Raw genomic sequence first — 19,546 nt, 5'->3', positions numbered from 1 at the left:
TGACACCAGCACGCCACATTATAATAGTATTTCTCACTGGGCTGCTCATCTGACTTCTGTGCGTAAAACCGCACAGTGCGCGCACAAGACTAACCTTTTTATGTGATCATTGCTGCTGTAATTATGCTATCACCAGTTTTGCCAGTTCTCCCATTTTAATATTATAAGCTACAGAGCTGACTGGCTCATTATTAAAGCTCGTTACATTTTTTTTTCTGATCCCAGCTTTGCAATCAAACGTACAGCAGAATGGACTCATCCAAAAACAATTAATTTTTCGGATGAACCCCCCAAAAAACGGGCCCCGTCTGATTAATTATAATTCCCTCCTAAAAATTCATGCCCACGATTGTTCCCAAATAAGTAAAGAAAGAGCTTTTTATATTCTTGATTAAATAAATCTTTCGATTGAATGCACAAATAAGAATGCCGCAGGAGAATCCATAATAATGTTGATCATTGCCTCCCTTTTAATCGCTGAATTTCAGCGTGTTTGGATGCCTCAGGCAGGGAGTTAGTCTTTGATAAAGGTAACCCCTGCTGCCTCAGGGTGCACATGATAAATGTACAGAGTGACAAGACCGATTTCCTCCCTCTATGATTAAAAGCCTATATATAATATGCAGGTAAAGCAGGGTCCGGTTTATTTATGGGGGCTAAGCCATGGCCCGAGGAGACTTGGCTTCGGGGTAGAAATCATTTTGGAGCCCGTTTTTTTTTTTCTTCTTTTTTTTTTAGAAATCCAGCCACCTTTTCCTCCCAGGCAAAAAGTCTTTATTCGTCTCCTTTCCTCTAATGATTAAACATGTCACGGCGAGATTATAGCATCGCGCCCGTGCCCGGAGGAGATGCCTTCATTTGTTAAACCACCAGTTTATTTGTAACGGTGAATTTCATGCCACGCTGTGCCATTCGCCTTAATCTTTCCCTGTGTTAGACGAATTGCTAAAAAGGGTGTTTATTATTTTTTAATCACTTCCCATTTTCAGTATCGCACGGACACTAACGTGAAGGGAAGAGGGGGGGACCTGGCTAGTGAGGCTTCTTCACACAAAACAAGGGGGCAACTATTACCTCTAAACGCGTTGAATAATATTAATTCCGAATAAATAAATAAATCCTCTCCAGGAGAAGCTGATCTGGCCCGCTCTGGATGGCACAAGTACAGACAACTTGTGCTCCTTGTTAGGCAGCATGTGCGTGAGAGCAGTAATAACATTAACAGCTGTTGACATCTGTAGAGCTCTAGCGGTCTCTACCGGCAAAATTAAGAAACAACAGGGGGTGCTCATTGTGTGCACCCAATTAGACAACTTGTAACAGCCAGTGATGTTACACACACACTCAGCGGAATCATGCACACGTTATGATATAAGAACTACGGAGGATTTTTTATAGGCTACTTCAGCTGTAGCAGAAACCTCCTCTTTGTCTGTTATATATGAAGATAACAGATGTTCTTCAGCCATTTAGTGGTGGCAGCGTGTAACCTTCTGAGCGCACCATTTGTGGAAGCTGTTGTAGTGTATTATTTATAATGTGTGCCTTTTTGTTAACTTTAAGAGCAGAGATTTCCTCAAGGCATTTTATTGGACTGAAAGTAATTTCGAATTTTGCATTTTTCCAAATAGTACAGGGATTAATTATCCCGATTGAGGGTGCAGGCCACTCTTACCATCATAATAATGTTCAACCCAGCACAGAGTGGCCACGTAAGAGTGGAATGATCACTAGGTGAAAACCACGCAGGCCTACAGTCTGAATAACTATACTTTCAATAAAAAAACAGAATGGAAAAGCAGTCAGAACAGGGTTATTCTATATTGAAGGACTTCGCTGCGCGTCCATGCGCATAAAACAGGAAGAAAATACGCAGTGTAAGCTGTAGAAACAAACAAACAAATAAAATACTGTATGCAAAACTGCCTGGAGCATCCAGTGCGCTTACCTAGACTGGAGGGGGGCTGAATGTGTTGCCAGCGTTAAGACAGCGCGCAGAGTTAATGAAATATCTCCAAATGGGAGTCAGGAGTGCGTGCAGAGATAAGCCTGATGTGGTTTATATACCCAGAAAGCAAGTGCTCCTCTTCTCATATTGTCCAAGAGCGTTTGCATAGCTGGCCAAGTGGCTCTGCTCTTGCTGACTCGCTAACATTGCATTGTGTTTGTTTTCCCCCTTGCTATGACGTGAGACAAAATATTGGCCATATGTTCATCGGCAATAAATTGTTCTTGAGCGCAAACACAGCTCCCTGAGGACGGTGCTTTTAACCCACACTGCTGGTTCTCTCCCTGCGAGATGTTTTAGGGACACCAAACTATCTGCTGCCTCATGTAGGTACACGATAATGTTACAACAACCTGTTTAAGAGATAATAGTCGGCGTGTGGAAGCGCCGCTGGTTGATCTTTTATACTGTGACCTATTATTCCTCACACGGGGCTCTCTAATAAATCGCTTGGTAACCAAGAAGCAGCACTGTCCAAAGAGCAGATGTGGCATGTTATCCACGCCACAGTTGCGTTTACATTAGATACCCTGATACAATGATTGATAACCGAGGTCACAGTATTTCACAATGATTCGGGACCGGGGCAACTCCCAGGTGGCAGACTACTAACACATAATGTTTGTAACATAGATCCGCATGTGTCGACACTGAAAACAGCCGCAACCCGTGAGAGCACAGGCCACAGAGAAAATATCCACAGCCAGAGCCAGACAATAACAGCTAAAAAATCCTGGATCTGTATGTTATTATTATTATTATTATTATTATTATTATTATTATTATTATTATTATTATTGTTACTATTATTATTATTATTATTATTATTATTATTATTATTATTATTATTATTATTATTATTATTATTATTATTATTATTATTAATAATAATAATAATACATTCTGATTATTTTCATCTATACAAACATCTACTAATGCCTCAAAGCACTTTAAAAATATTTAGCATCTCTGCTTTATTGTGCTTTTTCTTCAATTTAATACACTTACACATCTAGTGTAGCATCTATAGTAAAATCTACTTTTAAAAGTGCTTTTATTCTGTTACATTTTGAATTAAAACTCAATGTCTAATGCACACTTAAATTACTTTAAATTTAAATTGTGCAAATTAACAGTTGGATCATCTTTATTCACTATTTTTATTAGATAAATTAGCTGCATACCAATATATATTCACAAATCAGTGTCCACTGTGTAACAACATAACTCAAAATAAGAAGCAGCTTATATTATGTGCATGTGTTTGTACAAAGCAAGTGTCAAAATTACAATATCCTCGTATCCAATTCATCTTGATGCTCAACCATTTGCCTTGAACATAACTTGATAGTGAGAAAAACAAACCAAATTACACATTTTATTTTTGTATCTGTTTTCACCTAAAGTGCCTTGCTTCTCTTCAGCTCATTTTACACCTGTTGCACGCACACTGGCAACACTTCTGTGTCCAGAAAAACACATTCTCCCTCGTATCAAAGGTGGTAAGAGTATCACGTTGGTGTAAAGATGATAACAGGGAATGGCAGTAATTGTTGAGGAAGAAAGCAATATGAGGCAAACACCAGTTGTGCTATTATGACACCTTGGGGGTGGATGACTTAAATCAAGACAATGATTTTATTGTGGGCAGTCTGGAATCTATGCATGATAATAATGGTGTTGCCTAGTAGTGCAGGAGCGACCATCAATCAATAGCGAATACATTACTGATGGGTTTTGTGCAGGGCCACTTTGCTGATGAAAGACAGAGATTATCCTGCCTACCATCACTGTGTTCAAGAGTATCACTAAGACGCTGAGAATACAAATAAATAAAATGGCCTTATACCTCGTTTGAAATTCCACATTAAGGTAAAGTAGTTAGTTAGAGTTGGAATGTATTCATGAGGTCCAGACGAATGAGAAAAAGCTTTCCACTTAGCTGCTCTGTGAATACCCTTGTGCTGTTGGAGATTTGCCACAAGTGCTCTGGGTGCTAAATACAAGACCTCCTGAAAAAGGATGGGTAAGATAGGCCCTGGCGGTCAAGCTATTATCAATCCCTGGCCCAAAGCTTGATGACTAAGATACTTCAGAGGTAGTTAATGGCTGCGTAAGGACACTGATGGCACAGGCATTCTGAAATCAATCAGTTCAAGTTTTAATGTATCGACCACTCGAAGAGAAGTAAAAGAGGGAGAGCTTCTCGACACACAAATGCCAGAGAGACTGGGTTGATTTTCATGGAAGATACACTTTGAAAAAAGTTTAATTAAACCTGAGGGCTCACTTGTACTGTTGAGACTCATACATGATGATAGCCGGTCCTATCAATTTGAAAGGCTTAGCAATTTTTTTCTTCACAAATACACGCACTCAGAAAGGTTTAGCATTAGATCACCAAGTCCTCAGTGTTAAGGCGAGTGAATGAGAGTTTTTAGCCCTTCGAGAGATGTGAAGCAAAGCAGAGGAGATGAGTTGTTTTCGAACAAAGTGCCCAATTCTAAAACGTAGTGAATATTACCATTTCTTAAATGACAACAGTGCATTGTGAATTTGAGGAGCTGTGGAGTGTAGGGCGATCAGTCTTAACATTTTTGCCCTGCTATGTTACCTACTGGAGAGGAAGAGAAGGGATGGAACGAATAGTGTGAAAGTGGTGAGCTGTGTCAAAGTGTTACCTGAGTGATAAAAGTTCCTTTAGAGCACTCATGAAATGTCTGGTATTTCCATCAAAATATCAGATTTATGGGTTGCATGGAAGGGTTTTGTTGCCATTACTTGACATGAATAACTTTGGGCTTGAATACCTCTTTTCCAGTGCTAAGCCTCCAGTGCAAGGCCAGTGCTTGGCCTTGAAGAGCCATATAGCTGTTTGTAAACCCCATCGCTGAGGCCAAGGGCCAAAAATACAGTACTTAGCTGACACATTCTGTAAGCATTTCCACTCCTGTGGCATGTGGGTACAAAACAAGGGACTCAGTCTAGGTCAGATGCTTGAAAAGATATGAGGTTCAAATAATAACGAAGAATTGATGGAATCACAATTTTCACTTAAGCACACATCGATTAAGTCAGGTGCCATCAGAAAGGGCAGCTAATGTGGATGTTATAGCCACTGATGTGAGAGCCGAGACATAAATGGAGAAATTGGACGTATCTCTCACACATGAAAGCGTAGTGTGCACAAATTGTAAAGCAATTCCCAGATATATGGCTGTGAGGCTTCTCTCTTGTTCAATAACTGGAGCATTGTGTGTCTGTAAAAAGCTAGAAGGTCACTTGACCAGGTCAGCTCTACCACTGAGGACAATAGCTGTCTTCAAAGGCCAAAGTACAGGAGCAGTACCAAATCGCGGTTATAACCACCTTAACAATAAAGCGCTTTCTCTGTTGGAGAGGTCTTTGAAATGGGTGGAGACCCAAATCATGTGGTAAATAAAACCTACACCTGAAGAGTGGCACACCTTAAAATGGAAGAGCTGCAGCGGACTCTCAAGGCAGCCAGCTTGTGTTAATGTGCAGAGCTGTATTGATTCCCCATTGAATTCATGGAGAGAACTTAAGAAATGCAGAGAGCAACAGTTACATTGCTTTAGTCTTCCAAGATCTCCTCCATTTTTTTTTGAAACAATAAATCATAGCAAGAGTCAAGGACAGATCATCTCGAGCCGTGCGCACTCGTCCTTGCCTTCACTCCAGCTGTACAGAGTAGCTTTGAAACAAAGATTCAAAAGCATTGCAAGGATATCGACTGTTACCTTCAACAGTAGGCCCATGGTGAAGTAGGGAAGGAAGAATATAACTCTCCTATTTGAATAGTATTGCATGGACAAAACATGCTGAATTAGAAGAGGAACGTCTCAAGGACATTTTCTCTTACAAATATATCTTTCAGAAAAATACGTACTCTATGTAATATCCCTCTAGCAGAAATTATTCAGGAGACCTCACAATTTTACTTGGAGGACAAAACCTTTGACAAATTAATATGGTATAATTTTAAAGTACAGCCTGCAATTTACACTGCAATTTAGTGGTGTGAATAAGGTACCACTAAAACACTTGCTGGTGCTTACTGGTACTCAAATGTAGATACAGTGGAAGAAAACAACACTGTGCTGAACAAGGGAGTTAAAATTGGCTGTGAGGGTGAGAAGGGGAAGAAATCTTAATAAAGCAGTGAAGTAATGTAACAATATAGCATGCACCATGAATGTTTAATGAGGAACCTATCATGTGTTAAATGCTCTCCAACAAGGTTGTTTTTCCCCACAGTTTTGTTTCCCAGTGCTATGCCCCATAGATGCATCTTTTTTCATGGGCTCTACACTTTTATTATTCAAATTTGTATGCTGTCTTCAAAAACAGATGGACACATAGATGAGTGATTATCACCCTAAACAGCAAAAAGGTGTTGAGTAGCCACCTGAGGATGTTGTCAATCACTGTTTCCAATAAGACGCAGGTAACAAACTGTGGATGCTTTCTGCTTTTCCTGTAAACCTTATGCATGTATCACATTTATAGAATTACACAGTAGGAGGAAGGCTGTTAACACATAACTTAAATTTTCCCTTCCTTGCTTTGCTCTCTACCTGTCCGGTATTTTCACATATATTTATAGCATAAGGCATTTCTTCTTTCCTCTAAGCTGTTCAGTTGTTTCCCCTTCTTCCCCATAGTCTTGTTTTCTTCTACAGAAGGAACCAGTAAATGAACATGATGCATTATAAAGTGTTACAATTAATATAAATGTGGTATATAGAAACTTTGCAGAAAGTAATGTTAATATCTGCATGTTCTTTAAAGATATGTGACAGCGATGGGAAGCAGGAATTACTGTACAGAAAGCAATGTTCTGTGAGAACCTATTTGTCGTATTAAATTAATATCATGTGTATATACATGCACATTTTAATCCTCATGACTCTGAACACTGTAGTCTACTTTAATGCAGTAATAAAAGGTGCATACAAAAACTATAGCCATGGTATAGTTGACACAGTGCTGCATAATGTCACAGTCCTGCTGCACTGTTTTGTTCTGTAATGAAATTGTGTCAAAGTTTCTATGTGTGAAAATTCTTTGAAATAATCAACATGCATTAATCCGGGGCCTTAAAGCAACATTAACAGTATTTAGGAAGAATTTATAAGTTTAGAAGACAACAGTGATTGTAACAACCGGAATAGTTTTGGTTGATGTTTTGGAGCAGAGGATGACTTTAGCTACAAGAGCTTATGTATAAAGTATACTCAGTGACATTATAATGGAAAGACTTGCCTCTTGAAGAATCCTGCATACATATGTATCAGAGAATTCCTTAATTACACAGATAGTGACTGTGTGACAGACATCCAGTCCTTCCTCTCAAAATGTCAGCTGTGTGTTGTTAGAACTGAACCAGGGAAGATTCAGCCCATTATGTTGTCGCACTGACTCAACTGTACCTATGCGTAGTACATCTAAGTATACCATGTGGTGTGAAATTCTATTTTAGAGCAAAGACACAAGACCTTTTGGCATTTTTATCATCGACTGGTGATTCTACACATGCAGTTTTTATGTCATGGTGACAACCAAAATTGCAGCCATGATTCTTCCCTTTTCTTTGGATAGTGACATTGTTTTGTCAGCCTGAAATAACTTCTTTGTACCCAGATGGCTACTGAGTGGAGAGACTTGCCTATAAGGACTTTGGTATATTGTATCAACCCTTAAAAATAACTGGTCAAACTCACTTTCTCTTCCAAATTTATTTTGATAAATTCATTGCGTGTAAAGTGTTTACCATATTTACTAAACCACAAACATTAGTTCAGCATCTTGAAAACTGAGCCTGAGTCACTTTAATAACAGGAGACTTGACTTAAAGTAAGCTCAAATAATTTTGGGGGGCATTTTGGACCAAGTCATGGTGATAAATCATTTTATTATTGTTAGATGTTACCGTTACTTTGCACACACTATTATCCATCATGTTTATGCTGCTTTAAAACAAAATACGCATGTCTTTCAATCACCATCAACTGATTTTTAACCTGTTTGGCCCCTAAATGTAAAAGATCGAGGCTTTATTTGTATTTCATAGATTTTACAGATCTTTTAAGGCTGAGGTTAAATTACAAACATTAGTGTCAGGTCAAGATTTGAAGAGACAAACAATTTATTTGCCTCAAATCTCACTAAAATCAGTTAGATAAATAATGACCTGCCATAACACACTGATGGTACAGCTTTGCTCTAAGTAGGCGTCTGTACAGTTGCACGTAAAGCAGTGTACATGTTCCTCAATGTTTATGACTGCATGAGTTTTGTTCTGTGTGTAAGTCTGAATGTGTGCAAGGAAATTCCCTATTTTGGTACAGTGAACAGCCCCATCAGGATATGTAACCTAAACAACACAATGGAGAGAAACAGAAGGGCTTGGGGACATGAAACACTCACCTTGAACCAGGCTGCTCCTTGCAGACACAAGGATTGCCCATCTGCACATTTCTGAAGCCTTTTGATTAACAATGTGTCCAAAATGAAAGCCGAAAAGGAGAAAACACAATTTAGTAATTTCAATGGCTTTCTGCAGATGGGTTGCCAACATATTTGGATAATTAACGTGTAGATATTTTCTTTATTCTGGGCTCACGATGGCAATTAACAGGTTTTGTGGAGAGGTGAAAACTTTTTTCGAGGCAATGAAGATGGAGGGAAATGCATTAGAGGAGGTCATGAAAATGGGCTTCTATTCTTTGTGCTAAAAGGATGCTTTCATAAGGTGATAGCAATTGAGGAATAAAAAACCAAGGGCAAATAAATGATAAAGAACTCATCTTTAATTGGCAATCTTTTCGGTTCATATAAATACCACTCCAAATTTTGTATTCCCATTTCCATTGACAGCATGGCAAGTCTCTCTTGAACTAGAATTATGAAAGGTAAAAGGAGCCACAATGTCGACCAAAAAGGACAACTCTATCTCTTAGCAAGCCAAAGCTTTACAAATTGCCCACTCTCTGTTCATCATGATACTATGCAATTCAACGAGAACAGTAATTGCCTGAAAATAGTTTAGAAAGACACATTCTGTAGTTTTAGGGAAACCTTCATTCTGAAAACTGAATGAATTTTCTGTCACCAGTTTGAATAAAATTGAAGTGAAACATGAATAAGTGCATCCTAACTCAAAAAGCACATGCTGCGATGGTGTAGTTGGAAAAACACAATGCACTCTGCCAGTACCTTAAATTTATGCTAATATACTGAGTTTCAACTGAGCTGCCAAGGTTATCTTTTCAAAAGTCTACTTTGCAGCTCAATTTGGCAGTTTGTTAATACAGCAGTTGTGGTGATGTGTGCATAAGCCATGACCAGAGCTTTCACCCCTTACAGCCCTCTCTCTCTCTCTCTCTCTCTCTCTCTCTGGCTCTCTCTGTCGCCACCTAATGGCAGGAGTGTGTGTAAATTCTGAGCTCTGGAGCCCAGCTGAGGAAAAGTGTGCACCAACACATCCTCCCTCTCTCAGGTAATTATGTCTTTTATCTAGGAGACACATACAGCTACTTTAACATTGGATATCCAGCCGTCCTAATGGCCCATTATTCAAATAAATGGGGGAAACACTGTAGGGTTGGTGACCCCCTCCGTGCGGCAGGGCCCTCCATCCAGGCACACCTGCTGAGACAAGGTAACGTTTATCACTGACACCTTCGCAGGACAGAAACAAAATGGCAGGCGGGGTCAGCGGTAAGGAGCACACTGGGCCTGTCATATTGCAAACATATCCATTTGGTACGGCTCTACTCTTGTGGTTGCCAGGCTACTGCCTAATATATGGTGACTGAGTGTGCGTCAGGAAAACAGAAGTAAGATGTTGACTTTGAGATAAGTACCTCTTCAAATTAAACAGCACCATCACATTGCATTCAAAATAACATTTCCAAAGGTCAACTTTAAATGGTCCCCATTTGGCAAAAAAATCCCTGTGTTCTTCAACTCACTAAATCATCACATTTGCATACCAGTTACGTTAGTTAGTGGCATTTAATTATTTATGTTTTAATTACACAGAATGAAGGGGATAATATCACTGTACCGTAGTTTTGTGGCGTGTGTGCCCCTGTCATCTGAGCACTCGGATGTCTCCTTATTAAAGTACACAAAAAGATAATTATGTCCGGCTCTGTCTAAACATTGCCATGGTGCTGCACTAGAGAATCATCGCTGAATTGGACACAGGAGAGGGTTAGACCTCTTATGATTAATGTGCTTGGTCACACACACTCAGGAGTGGTAAAGGCATGTCAACTCCTTCTCTTTCCCGCTCTCCTCCAGAGTCATGGGTCAGCAAAATTGTTTTGATGGCACTGATTGCCGCATCAACTAGACTTATCATGTGCAGTGAGCTCACCTATGGACTCCAGATTGCAGAGCCCGCCAGCTGACATGCAGCCGAGGAAGACACACCCTCTTCCCAAAAACCACAAGTCTGCATGAGTGCTTCATAACAAAGGCATAGAGGAGCTCTGCATAGATACATATATAGACAGAAACCTACATAAACAGACATATATAGAATTTTTGCAGACGTGGCCAACGTACACAGATATATATACACTACTAGTCAAACGTTTGGACACACCGTCTCATTCAATGGTTTTATTTAATTATTTTCTACATTGTAGATTAAAATTGACTGAAGACATCAAAACTATAAAAGATTACATATGGAATTATGTTGTAAATAGAAAAGTGTTCATCTTCAGTATTAATCTACAATGGAGAAAATAATACAAACTAATAAATAAAAAGCACTGAATGAGATGGTGTGTCCAAACGTTTGACTAGTAGTGTATATAATGTCCATATTAGCAAGAAAGAAAGCTGTGGGTCTACATTTACAACACTCATTCCCAACCAGCCCTCCCACGAAACACCCATCACCTGGAAAGGCTTTGGTGAATGGAGTTGCTTATGTCATTGGAGAGATGGTATTGATTGACCAAAGGGCAACAAAGGCCAATGCAATTAAGAGACAAGAAAACATATAGCATTAAAAGACTGTGTAAATAAAGGGACTCTGCAGTGGGGCCAGACAAAGGCCAGTCCAGGGCCCATTCAGTTGCTCCTCGTTCCCCAGTTGGCCTGGGGTCTTCTCCAAGGACTGAAGGTCCGGGTGGGAGGCCTGGGGGAGGTGGCAATGAAGAGCGAGACAGTGATGGGTGTCCGGAGGGATAAGGACAGAGGGTGTTGCTAGGATGGCTCTGAGAGAGAGCGACAAGAGCTTAGCCCTGCTGTGTCCGGAACTGTCAGGTGATCACGGATGATCTGCCGCTCAAGGAGGAGGTTGTTGAAAGGCGGAATCAGTATTTTTACAGGTCTCTGGCTAGTTTGCTATGCCGTCCATTTTACACACTTCCTTCCTCTTCTGTCTCTCCTCAATCCTACACTAGTGTTTCTATAATAAATGAATGAATTGCAGATCTAATACATGATCCAAGCAAGCAAAACTATCTCTACACACAGTCTAACCATAGATATATGTTTCCAAGTGATCGCCAATGTTTTCCCTTGTAAAGGAGGACTTATTGTTTATGAGGAAGAAATTTTGATAAAATACCTGGAGTTGGTAATCATTAAACCCATTACAGCACAGAGAAACATGAGTCTAAAAACCAGATTAATCTCCCATAAAACCAGGTTATGCATGCAGTAGAGGTGGTCTGGAATACATCCTAAACTGTTTCAGCATGGTTTGATCAAGTATCATTCATTCATTCTCTGTGGCATGTATTAAATTGTTGCGCAGGCCCAGTTGATTTAGATTTAATATCATGATGTGAAGAGAAAAATATCTCTGTGACTTTCACAGAGGGTTTATTGTTGGAGCACAGTTGGCAGGAGCTTCAGTCAGAGTGCAACTGACCAGTGTTTCAGTAGGAACAATGACTGAAGTGGCATCTGTATTTAGATCAATAGGAAATACATCAGTAAACAGAGTTTTAAATTGTGATCAACATTTGATGATCTTTTATGTTTGGGCATTTGTGTCATATGTGCGGTAAGCTAAGGTACACAGTGTGTGACCTGAAAGAAAAGTCCACTGACGATTTTGAAGATAGATATAATATCGTAAGATTGTATGTAGCAGTGTATAAACCTATTTTTTAGAAAAAATGAATGCACATTTGAGACTTCAGGGGTATAAAAACCACAATCACTGGTCCCCACAAACGACAACGTATGGTCAGATGAGTCATCCTCACCACATTCTCAACAAGTGGGTAGTAAACCAAGACGGGTCTGAATCCTTTACCTCTATAGTAAGGGCATTTGGTAACTCTACTGTGGATGGAATTTTGCTGTCATTATTTGGGTCCACTTGCCCCTTTACAGGGAAAGTCACTTCAAATCAATCTAAAGTTATTCTGAGTGATCACCTTTGTCCTGCTATGAAATATTTCTAATCTAATGGGACTGGTCTCTTCCAGGATGACAGTGCTCCTTTTCATATGGCATTAGGGGTCACTGAATGGTTTGATGAGTATGACAATGATGTGAATTGTATACAATGACCTTCACACACACCAGATCTCAACCCAATTAAACAGCTATGGGAGATTTTGGACTGACGTGTTAAACAGCTCTCTACACCACCATCATCAAAACACCAAATGAGAGAATACCTTTTGGGAGGATGATGTTCACTCAAGAAACCTGAATAATCAAAACCAAGGTGCACTGAAGGTACTCTGGTGGCCCAACAACTTACTAAGACTCATTTTGTTTTTTCCTTTAATTAGTTACCTGTCTGCTTAATTGTATGTATGATGAAAGAGAGGGTCAAGCCTCAGTCTCCTTGCTAATTCCATCCAAATGCAACAGGGTGTTAACCAGTACTAGTCAGCGTTTCAACAACAAAATCAACAATCACAAGACCTGTTATTTAGGCACAGCATTGCATTGAGCTTAATGTCAACAGAACGATGTTAATGAACAGAAGCCAGAAAAATGTTTACCATGATCACTGTTCTGGTTGAGCTTGTAAGAATGCTAACATTTGCAAATCAACACAGTAATAATGAATGTATCATCCTCCATTTAGCATATGCTGATATATTTAGCAATAAAACCAAAATTTCAAGATACCAGGACTTGTTGTGTAAGCAGTCCAGTCAGTGATTGTTAAGACATTTCATGAAAAACAAAACCAAAGTAACAGTCTAATATCCTCCTTAGAGCAATAATACTAGCATAGATAAGATAAAGATAAAGATAGATAAGATAAAGTTCTTTATTTCTCCCCACTCCAGGGGAAATTTACATTGTTACAGCAGCTTTATTTACAATATATACAAGGGTGGCAAAATTTTTTAACAGAAAAAATAAAAATAAAAATAAAGTTTAAAAGTGCAGAGATGTGCAGTGCAAGAATGTCAGTGCAAATTTTATGGTTTGGGGTGGTAATGATATAGTCCAGTTTATGTTAACATCAGCCAGTGATGCTGATGTTGTAAAGTCTTATAGCAGATGGGATGAAGGACCTGCGATAGCGCTCTTTCTTGCAGGGTGGATGTCTCAGTCTGCTGCTGAAGGAGCTGCTTAAAGACCCCACAGTGTCATGCAGTGGGTGAGAGGGATTGTCCATGATGGATGTGAGCTTTGACAACATCCTCCTCTCACCCACCTCCTCTATGGAGTCCAGGGAACAGTCCAGGACAGAACCAGCCCTCCTGACCAGTCTGTTTAGTCTCTTTCTGTCCCTTTCAGTGCTCCCTGCTCCCCAGCAGACCACTGCATAGAAGATAGCAGACGCTACCACAGAGTCGTAGAATGAAAATACCTTCCTTGTGCTTATCATGTTGGGTCAGTCAAACTTATCAGATGGTATGTTTCTCTGTACTGTTAGTACAGAACTTTATTTTGCTATTATGTGAATATCATTTGTGGATACACAAGATTCTGGGTAACAAATTGGCAAATTTTTAAAGCAAATAACCCGCTCTCTCCCCCCATTACGGGACTGAACCTGATTTGAATAGCACACATGCCAAAACTGTTAGCATTATCTTAAATGGTGATATTCATTTGTGGGTGCGTGGTTTGTGTCAGTGTCAAAGGGAGAGCGCACATAGGCACAACAGACCGCTCAACCTTTGGGGGACCCTGTTTGATCCAGCTTTTCCTCTGGCAACTAACAGAGCTGCAGGGTCACCTATTCTGATGTGCTTCCTCTCACCATTCTCTGTCCCCTTTGTATCTGCATTCAGGAAAAAACAATAGAGTCTACTTCATCTGTCTCCCAGGTGTCAGTGTGAACATGATCGTGGGATAATTTACCTCGTTTCTCATTTTCTTGTTCATCAGATGAAGGCCAGTGTCTCCATGTCCTTAGTCTCATTTACATTTTCTCATTAGGTGTACACTTTTATTATTCAAATTTCCATGTTGTCTAGAAAAACGGATGGATGAACGGATGGATGGACGGATGCATGGACAGCATTGTTGTCCTTGCTCTATGTGTACATCACGCTGATCAACAAAGACCGGATTGTGTGTGGGGTGTGTATATGTCGCATATGCCACCTGAGGATGCTCGCAGCCAGTTGTTTCCCCCCAGTTGCTAGTAATATTTGTGCATCTCTTAAGTGAATGCTTGTCTTTTAAATCTTTTGGATATATCACATTTGCAGTACTTCACAAATCAAATAAACAGAATGTCTGTGACCCTCCCTTCAATAGGAGGAATACAAAGCCACTGTTGAACCCTTTTCTGGAAAAGCACTGGTCACATTAGAGTAGTGTCCTAATGCATAGAAAGAGTGGTGGACATTGTATCTGGTGAGTTCAATGTCTATCACTGAGTGAATAGAATCCTACAGAAATTACATATTCTGCAGTCCACTACCAGTGTATAGACTCTGGTCCTTGACCATGATTTTAAAGGGTTTACCACTTGACCATGCTTTTTTCACCACATTCAGCAACAGCGAATGCACCTTAGTCCTTTCCTTTGAATGATACGCATTGTATGCTTTTACCGCTGCAATTCAAGGATGCCTCAGCATTCGTGAATGTGTATGAAACTGTCAACATATTCAACGGCAGATTCATTTACTTATTATACAATAGACCTTGCTGATGCATAACCCTGCTGATAATTTAGCTGTGGTGTAGCTGTCAGTGTTATGGGTTTAAATTTCAACAGTCTAGTTGAAACAGCAGCATGAACGATGTTGCTAGTCTCCTCAGAGAACAAGCTGGTAATATATGCTGTGGAAGAAATCATATACGTGTACTAAATTGAGTAACTTAGACGCAGTGAAATGCACTGAGAGTCAGCAGTGATGGAGAGAGAAACTGAGGGCTTCAATCTAAAGAGATGGGCAGCGATTAGATTGGGTGCTGGTGAATGCGTATGGAGACACGGGGGCAATATTCCTAGACGTCTTTCTACAATAAATATATTTTTAATTTGTGCACTTTTATTAACCAGCAAAATCACTTCAAAATGAATAGCACATTATTAAGTCTTCTAGTGCCTCTTACTGTTCTTTATCATGAGTTTGTATCACTGTGCAATTCATCTCTAGCCATTCTTCACGCTAAATATGTTTTATATGAGCCTTCATTTATCATGACCTGTCAGCTCTTAACTGGATCATTATTCAGTCTAGAGTTATAAATTGGAATCATTAAACGGTTTTTCATATAATCTGATGCAATAACTGCTCCCCCTTTATTGGCTTGTGAAAAGAAAATAGTAAATACAATTGTCTGTCAAGATCGTTGGAGATAGCCGTCTCTCTCAGGCTGAAATGAAATTAGGCCAGGCGAGGAGACAGGATCAATGTCAGCAGATTTGTTCGACTTTCATCGTGGAGGGGACAGGGGTTGAGCAGATGAAGGATGGAAAGAAAAGGAAGCTGACACCGTTGAATCCGATGAGGAATGTGGTTTTAGCTGTCAATATTTTTTCATACAGTGTCACATCAGTCAGAGGTGTCTTTTCAACTTCTGGGTGCAGTTTTGTGGAGACATTCGTAATAGAGATATTACATTCCCTCAACTAAATGTGTGCTCTCTGTATCTTTTTGTCCGGCATCTGAGACGTTTTCATGAAAGGAGATGAAGTGATTAACAATGACAATGTGGGGTCAAATTTTTCATCACTTGTATCATATTCTAATCAGAATAGGACCTTGGCTGCATGAACCCTCTGTGTGGCTGCTGTGTTCCAAATTTTTACAAGTAGCTCAAATGCTGTACAATCTAAAAGGTTTAGAAATTAAATATAAGCATTTGTACAACAGAATGATCTTTTTTATTTCACAATCCTTTCTGCACCAGTTTGCCAGAGACAAGGTTGTTCTTCCACATATTGGCAAAATACATTTCAAAAGAAAAACATGGAAACTGACACAATTTAAAAAAATACACACGACAGCTCCTAGGACAATATGCCTGCTGTTACAGTGTTTTCTTGTTTCTCATCCCATAAAGAGATGAAAATAAACCCAGTCTCAAAGCCATGGTTAAAGACTGCCACCCTCTGGCAACTTCACAGACTAAGATCTCCTCTGTATGCTGTGTTGATATTTTGATGACATCTTAACACACTTTTATTGCCAACAATGACAGAACTGCACTAACAAGGTTTAGTATAGTACAAGATGTGAATGTTTCAGAAATAGTTTTAATTACAGAAATAGGTCCGACAGAGAAAAGAATGGAAAAACATACAGTGAGGGAGACTTGCCTTCGCAGAAGCACAGATACTTTTCCATGAGCCTATGCTGCCATCTACTGGAATACACAATGAAGTGATACGATAGAAGTAAAATCTGGTAGAATGAGAGGGGTTTTCATTTTAATCTCAATTTCTTCCTATCAGTGTCATTGTTGTCTGATTAGCTGGTTTCTACAAGGCAACTTCACACAATACAGGAATCCACAATCCATCTGCGTGTAAACATAAGGAGCTCATTTTGTCTTAAAGATCAAGTAAGCAACTTCCACGTTAGGCCAGCTGGTGGTGTGTTGGTACCAGGTTAGATGTCTGGGAATGTGAGGTACAGTAGAATTGATACCATCAACAGACTTGACCACTATGACCCTGGTGAGCTTCTGCACTATCAGTGATATGAATAGAATCTAAATCCATCCGTCCGTCCATCCATTATCTATACACCACTTAAAACCTGACCTGGATGAGGGCAGGGGACATGCTGGACAGGTGGCCAGAGCTACACAGAGAAACAAACAAGCACACTCACATTCACACCTACAGACAATTTAGAATTATCAGTTAACCTCAGCATGTTTTTGAATTGTGGGAGGAAGCCAGAGAACCCGGTAAATACCCACGCATGAACAGGGAGAATATACAAACTCCATGCAGAAAGATCTTGGGGATCTTGTAGTTGTGAAGCAACAGTGCTAACTTTAAATCAGTTTTTGCAAAGAAGTGTGACAACAATTTCAAATTTCTGTATTTAATCATTTGAAGGTAATCACTTTCTTATCAGGTATTTCTGAGATAAATTTATAAAACAATCTATATTTCGGGGTAAAAGCTGCTTTTTTTAAAACTAAGAGTTCAACTCCAAGTCCAAAAGAAAAATTCCATTGTTTGCAAAATGTCCTGAACTCCAGACCAAGACTATTTATTTACACCTACAGGCCCATATTTCCACCTTCATGTTGACTGTGTTTATATGTACACTTCCCCAAAAGAGAGTTAAGTTCACTCGAAGGTCTCCATTCTGTCAATCAGGTGATAAAGCTCAGTAATCCTCTCTTTCTCCTCTCTTTGCCCCCCATTTCTCCCTCTCTCTGTCTCTGTCTTTCTTTACACTTCACCATTTGTCTCTGTGTGCCATGTGCAGATGCAGGAACATTCTGAAAAATGAAAACAAGCTACTCAGGGTGCTCAGCATGGGACAACCGAGCTAATGGACATGTCATGTTCTCTATAGAACCATGACAAATCTTTCAGTTTCACCCCCCAAAAATCTATACAAAACATAAAAAAACAAACTGTATATCCATAATAAAATCAAAATAGCAAATCTGTAATATCACATGATCATTTGATGATACACAATACTGCTTTTTTTCAATCAGCAAAAAGATTTACACATGAAAAATGAATAAAGAGAAATGGTTTTACTTTTTGTAACTGGTAGTATGAGAGTTTGTTGCAGTATGAGGCAGCTGTTGAGAAATTGTTTTTAGCACAAGTAGCTAAAGAGAATTTAATGATACACAACGTATGTGGAATACTTTAAAAGGCGATGGAGTGACTTGAGTCAAATTACGTGTTTTCTTAGTTTTCAGTTTTCTAATCTTGATGTTCTTGAACTTGCCAAATAAGTAGCTACTAGCACAACAAGGAGCCCACTTATGTAACTAGTTTCAACTTAAAGAATCAGATAGACTAACGTCCTTGACTTTTAAAGACCTCCACTAGTAAAAATCAAGTTTTTTATCCTGTTATGTCCATACAGTGATTTTTATATGAAAGGAGAAGCATCATGAGTAAAATAAAGTGTCAAGGTCACGTATTACCACTTTGAAACTGCAGTGAGGACTGTCTCTGGAATATTTAGACATTCGCCTGCATGATGTTCAGAAACAAATATAAGGAATTATTCCAAGTAACTTGCAGGGTGAGGCTTTTTGCATCATTTTCTTCTTCTTCAAAACTGGATTCTAGTTCTAACATGCATGCCTGAATTACCCAAATATTGCAACTTGCCACTGTGTAGCATAGGGTTGTTTTACATTTCCGTTTGAGCACAGTGTTAGACGAGCTGGTGTGCTTGACCTGCAATAAGTGTGAATGAATCGACTGCCAATCACCAGTTGGGTTATTAACTAATCAGTTCCCAGAGAGGAACTTTATTTATTTTAATCACTTAACAAATAAAATAACAAGTGCTATGAAAACATGAGCTGCTGTCTTCAGTCTAATATGAACAACATTCTCAGGAAATGTGTTGCTCAAGTGAATCAGTGACATTATTTCTTCTGACTTCTGTAATTTTCTCGACAGAAAAACATGTAACTGAGCCTTCGTCTCGTCAGTGCTTAAAGATGATGACATGAACAGCCAACTACGTGTTCTCAGTCACCCGTGACCCACGCCTCGTTAGACAGGCTGATTCTGCAAACTTGTCATCGCTTTGCACCATCTTGTCGATGCTATCACAGCTATTTGCATTCTCCCTGAGAACTTGATATGACCCAGAGTGCTGTGGAGGGAGGAAAAAACTGTTGGGAATGTCTTTACATATGAGAATTAAGGGAACAGTTCAAAGGGCTTTTAGGGTTTCACGGCTGGTTCTCCCTTCACAGTGCACAGCCACCCAGTAAAAGTTATAGGACTGTGTGTTTAAAGGGCCCCACCTCTGTAAAGACAGACCGACTCTACTGTGTGTTTAATCTGTGACAATAACTTCCAAGTGCTTACACTTAAATAAGCATAGATAAACTTGCAAAACATCAGTGATTAAAAAATTGCATGTTATTAACTTTCAA

At 39.4% G+C, this 19,546-nt stretch overlaps 1 protein-coding gene across 1 annotated transcript in view; it reads right to left on the bottom strand.

The window, feature by feature from the left end:
- The window catches only part of nkx2.2a (NK2 homeobox 2a), a 16,223-nt gene extending 14,138 nt beyond the window's left edge, over window positions 1-2,085 (bottom strand). The window contains exon 1 of the mRNA XM_035942119.2: window positions 1,949-2,085. The gene's annotated coding sequence lies outside the window, so the exon portion shown is untranslated. The remainder of the gene's footprint in view (window positions 1-1,948) is intronic.
- Window positions 2,086-19,546: the final 17,461 nt, after the last annotated feature.

This window comes from Amphiprion ocellaris, chromosome 20 (genome assembly GCF_022539595.1).
Source record: "Amphiprion ocellaris isolate individual 3 ecotype Okinawa chromosome 20, ASM2253959v1, whole genome shotgun sequence".
In the NCBI taxonomy this organism is placed as follows: domain Eukaryota; kingdom Metazoa; phylum Chordata; class Actinopteri; family Pomacentridae; genus Amphiprion; species Amphiprion ocellaris.
Note: the sequence above shows the minus strand (reverse complement) of the source record. Positions and strands in the feature narration are given on the sequence as shown.